The sequence below is a fragment of the Pteropus vampyrus genome, unplaced genomic scaffold (assembly GCF_000151845.1).
Source record: "Pteropus vampyrus isolate Shadow unplaced genomic scaffold, Pvam_2.0 Scaffold528, whole genome shotgun sequence".
Lineage (NCBI taxonomy): Eukaryota > Metazoa > Chordata > Mammalia > Chiroptera > Pteropodidae > Pteropus > Pteropus vampyrus.
The window spans coordinates 2,324,466-2,330,465 of record NW_011889309.1 but is presented as its reverse complement, the minus strand read 5'-3'; positions in this window follow the sequence as shown (position 1 = coordinate 2,330,465).

The following is a 6,000-nucleotide window of genomic DNA, read 5'->3' as shown; positions in this document are numbered from 1 at the left end:
TCCAATCTGTTGGCATATAAATGCTCATAGTATTTTCTTATAATCTTTTGCATTTCTGTGGAGTCATTCGTTTCTGATTTTATTTGTTTTTTTTTCTCTTCTTTTTCTTGATGAGTCTGTTTAAAGGTTTATCGATTTCGTTTATTTATTCAAAGAACCATCTCTTAGTTTCATTGATCATTTATATTGTTTTTTAGACTCTATTTTGTTTATTTCTGATCTGATTTTTATTATTTCCTTCCTTCTCACTTTGGGCTTTGTTTACCTTTTTTTCCCTAGTTTATTTAGATATTTGCTTATTGATATTTTTCTTGTTTCCTGAGGCAGGCCTGTGTTGCTATGAATTTCCTTCTCAAGATTGTTTTCACTGTGTCTCATAAATTTTGAGTCATTGTGTTTTCATTTTTATTTCTCTCAAGGTATCTTTGATTTCTTCCTTGTTCTCATTGTTCACCCATTCAATATCTAGTAGCATATTATTTAGCTTCCATGTATTTGTGGATTTCTTTTTCTTGTAATTGATTTCTAGTTTTATATCATTGTGGTCAGAGAACAGGTTTGATATGATTTCAGTCTCCTTAAATTTATTGAGGCTTGTTTTGTGGCTTAACATGTGGTCAGTCTTGGAAAATGTTCCATGTGCACGTGAGAATAATGTATATTCTGCTGCTCTGGGGTGAAATGCTCTAAAAATATCAATTAAATCCATCTAGTTTAGTGTGTCATTAAGGCTGCTGTTTTCTTTTGACTTTCTATCTGAAAGATCTGCCCATTGGTTTTAATGGAGTGTTAAAGTCTCCTATTATGACTGTACTAATGTCAATTGCTTTTATGTTGGTCAATATTTGCTTTATATATATGAAGGTGCTCTTATGTTGAATGCAGAAATGTTTACTACATCCTCTTGTATTGATCACTCTAGTATGATGTAATGTCCTCTTTGTCTTTTATTATTGCCTTTGTTTTAAAGTCTGTTTTCTCTGATTTAAGTATTCCTACCCCAGCTCTTTATTCACTTACATTTTCATGAATTATCTCTTCCATTCCTTTGCTTTCAGTCTGTGTGAGTCTTTTAATCTGAAGTGGGTCTCTTGTAGACAACATATGTATGGATCTTGTTTTCTTATCCATTCAGCTTCCCTATGTTTTTTGATTGGAGCTTTTAATCCATTTACATTTAAAGTGATTATTGATAGATACACAGTTATTGCTATTTATTATTTACATTTCTGTTGTTCTCTGCCCTCCTTCCTCTTAAATAAGTCTCTTAACATTTCTTGTCATCTTGGCTTGGTGGTGATTAATTCCTTTAGCTTTTTCCAATAAGGAAACCTCTTGATCTCATCTTTAATTTTAATTGATAGTCTTGCTGGGTATAGTAGTCTTGGTTGTAGGTCCTTTAATTTCATCACTTTGAATATTTTATGCTAATTCCTTCTGGCCTGCAAAGTTTCTGTTGAGAAATCAGCTGACATTTTTTAGGAGAGTACCTGGTAAGTAACTAGCTGCCTTTCTCTTGCTGCTTGTAGGAGTCTCCCTGGTTTTAACTTTTGCCATTTCATTTATGATGTGCCTTAACGTGGACCTGTTTGTGTTCATCTTGTTTGGGACTCTCTGCACTTCCTGGACTTGTATGTCTATTTCCTTCACTAGGCTAGAGAAGTTTTCAGTCATTATTTCCTCAAATAGGTTATCAATCCCTTCTTTCTTCTCTTTCTAGTACCTCTATGATGCAAATGTTTTCATGCTTAGTGTTGTCCCAGAGATCTGTCTTTTAAACTATCCTCATTTTAAAAAGAAAAAAAATCTTGTTTTCTTTTTGTTGTTCCTATTGGGTGTTTTCAGTTACCTTGTCTTCCAAATCGCTTATTCAATCTCTGCTTCATTTAATTTGTTGTTGACTATCTCTAATGTATTCTTCATTTCCTACTGTTTCTTTTTTATGGTTTATATGTCTTTTCTTATGCTTACTATCTCTTCATTGAAGTTCTAACTGAAATTATCTATTCATCCCCTATGTTCATAGAGCATCCTTATAACCAATGTTTTGAGATTTATATCTGATAGGTTGCTTTCTTCCATTTCAATTAGTTGTTTTTCTGGCGTTTTCTTCTATTTTTTTCACTTGAGACATGTTCTTTGTTTTCTTATTTTGCTGTCTCTCTGTGTTCACTTCTATGTATTATATTTGCTACGTCTCTCAGTCTTGGCCAGTTAGCTTTATGTAGTAGGTACCTGCGTGGTTCAGTAGTACAGTCTCCCTGATCATCTGTGCCAGGTGCTCCCATAGTGTCCCTTGTTTGGATTGCATATGCCCTTTTGTTGCAGTTAAGCCTTTATTTCTGTTGGCCCAGAATTGGGTGCAACTGACTCTCAGGCTGACTGCCTGTGAGGACTGGCCACACAGTGTATGAGCTTCTGTGTTGGGGCTGACCCCATGGAGTGAGATTCATCCCAGTGGGTTCGTGTGCCTGTTGAGATTACCTTTGAATGTGTCACTTGTGGAGCTAATCAGATGGTGCTTTCTTGTGGTCTGACACCAGCCTTCAGGTGTGTTAGTTTTGGGGTCCCTTGGGAGGGTTTCCCATGCAGGCCAAGGTCAGCCATTTTCTGTGACCACCCAGGGTTACCTGGTAGGAGATACAAAGCTATCCACGATTGGTCACTGCCTGTACTGGACCTGGAGGTATGTGGGAGAGGCCTCACTGTGAACTGAGGCTGGCTGCCACCAAACCAGGCCTGGAGAAGCTTAGCAAAAGGCCCAAGACACCCTGAGATCTGAGCCTACCACCTGTCCATAAGTCTCAGCAGCTGATTTCAGATCACACTAAAGCCAGCCACTGTGCACCTTGAGCCTTCAGACTCCCGAGATTTGTTGACAAAATACTGAAGTTCAGGCTGGAGCTGGTTACCCACCAGCTCCAGGGACTTTGAAGGTATGCAAACCAAGGTCTACTGATTGATATTGGAAGAGCCTCTTGCCAAGAGCTTGGGGTGGGGCTCATTGTTTAGCTGCAAAAATGCTTGCAGCAACACGTGAATTAGGTGGAATGGGGTCTCATGTTGTCACCACAGTGGAGCAAGCAGAGCTCACCAGGCTAATGTAGATTCAAATTTGGCTGTATGGTGGGGGCGGTCAACATGGGTAAGATGGCACTCATCTGTAGGCTGTATAGGAGGAGAGCTCAACAAAAAGACAATGGCAGCTGTTACTCCAGCCCTCACCCCAAAGCCACACAATTGTCTTTGTATGTCTCTGGCAACTCCCAAGCTGCTGTCCCTCCACCAGAGCCCAGAGTGATTGCCTGCAAGCTAGTGATTGCCTGCTAGCCGTTCCTACCAGTTTCTATGTGGTCTCTTCCTTATATCCTTAGTTATAGGAGTTCTGTTTAGCTAGATTTTAGATAGTTCTCCACATTGATTGTTCTATAATTTAGTTGTAATTTTAATGTGGTCAGGGGAGGAGGCAAGCATAGTGTTTTCTTACTTCACTATCTTGAGTGGAACTGAGGTGGTACTTTTTAACATTAGACATTATCTCATTATCTTTGCAGCCAGCTAGGCTGAGCAATATGCTTCTATGAGACTTGGAGACTATGTACATCAAAACACACATTTGCTCTTTGTCAACATTTGGCCATGATATCTTTAGGCAAAACCACTGCTTACTGCATCCTTTAAGGAATGAATAAAAATGAAAGTAAAATCAAAGAACAGTTCTCTTTCTAATTTCAACTCTACTTCTAAACTGGTTCTATGACACATTATTCTTTAGAAATCAATCATTTATCCCTCATACAGATGACAAGAAGGACACAGAGAATTATTTTCATTTAATCTGGAGTTTGAATGTAATAATTCAGCAGGATTGCTCCATTTTCATACTGTGTGGCAATAAAGATATTAAATCAGGCTCTTGTTTCCTTCAATCTTAAGTCCCTCAAATGTGAACCTAAACTTCAGCTTGTTTGCAAAGGCTTCAAGTTTGGTGAGGACCAGTGGTTTCATATTGCCAGTTAGGTCATTTCATCTGGCTTATTTGGACTAACAACGGAAGCAAATTTAACTTGCCAGAATTGCAGACACCAGTAACACTTACTCCATGCTGGTTTATTCATTCAACACACTTACAGAGCAACTATTATACGAGCCATTGTGCTGTTAATATAGGATTTTTTAAAAAGTCCATTATGAACTTACAATGAATTTTCAAAGGGACCTTTGAAAAGAGATTGCAGGTAAATTTAAGAGCAAGTATTCTGCTTCATGGATATAACTGAGGCAAATAGGAAGAAAAAAGAAACTAAAAATAAATCCAAGAGAACAAGTTCACAGTCTCTTAGTAAAAGCAGACATGAAACAATTAAGAAACCATAAAACCTAATAAGTACAAGAGAAGTCTAGAGAAGAGAATAATTAATTCTGTTGGGAAGTGACCAGATAGTAGCAGGATAGGAGAAAGTTCTAGTAGGAGGAGTTTTCTCAACTGAGTTTTGAAAGGTAATATGAACTTGTGTATCCCTGTGTGTATGCAGTGAGGGTTGGGGTTTCAGGTAGAATTCATGTGTTAAAGGTGCAGAGGCATAAAAAGGAGGGCCAGAAAACTAACTATAAGCAGGTTGGTGTTAATAGAGTTTGAGACGGGCAGTAGTAGAAAATGGAAGAGGTAGAAAGAGTAAAAAAGGGAGCTTACATGTTGTGCTAAGGAGTCTGGACTCAATTTTACCTTATAGGCCACAAGTGTTGCGAAAACATTTTCAGGTAGGATGTGAAGTAGTAAAGCTTGTTTTAGATCCATAACTCCGGTAGCCATTTGTGGCTGTGTTGGAAAAAGCCAGTCTAAAGGTAAGAAGATCAATGAGAAGGCTGTTACAATAACAGACAGTGACATAATAATAGCAGGTGTCACTAAACAAAGTGAGGACAAATCACCTAGTCACTGTATACTCCAGTTGGCCCCATTTATGCAGTACATTCCTTATGAATTTGTGATGAAACTTCAAAGAGACCTTTGGAAAAGACAAAGGTGGGTAAATTTAAGATCAAGTATTCTTTGAGAATATACCCGATGCAAAAGCAAAGAAGGAAGAAGCTAAAAATAAATGCGGGACAACGAACTCCTTGTAGTGTTCTTATGGTTGAGTAATATTCCATTGTATATATGTACCACAGCTTCTTTAGCCAATCATCTATCGTAGGACACTTCAGTTGCTTCCATGTCCTGGCCACTGTGAATAATGCTGCTATGAACATCGGTGTGCAAATATCTTTTCGGATATGGGTTTTCAAGTCTTTGGTGAAAATACCCAGCAGAGGGATTGCTGGATCATATGGTAGATCAATTCTTAGTTTTTTGAGGAAATGCCATGCTGTTTTCCACAGTGGCTATACCAATTTGCAGTCCCATCAGCAGTGTATGATTGCAACAACATGGATGGACCTTGAGATAATCATGCTAAGTGAAATAAGCCAGACAGAAAAAGTTAAAAATCACATGATATCACTTATATGTGGGATATAAACCTAAAAGCAAAAAACGAGCAGAACAAACAGAGACTCATGGACATGGACTATAAACTAGTGGTTACCAGAGGACTATAGAATAGTGGTTAGTGGTGGGGTGGGGGAGGAGGGAGGAGGTAGACAGGGTAAAGGGGGTCAAATATAGGGGGGATAGGAGGAGAGTGAAGTGGGTATAGAGGATCAAATATATAGTAGCTGAAGAAAACTGGACTTGGGGTAGTAAACACACAATAGAATATACAGACGTCAAATGATAATGTACACCTGAAAATTATTTAATTGTATTAACCAATGCTACCTCAATAAACTTAATTAAAAACAAAACAAAACTCCTTGTGGGCTATAGCCACCAAAGAGTTCAAACCATGAGGACCTAGCACACTGAATCCTGTCCTTCTAGCATAGTACAGCAGCTGGCTGTGAGGGGTGCTTCAGATGAGAGGTTCTAAGGGTTGAAGGAAGGGGAGAAACCTCATT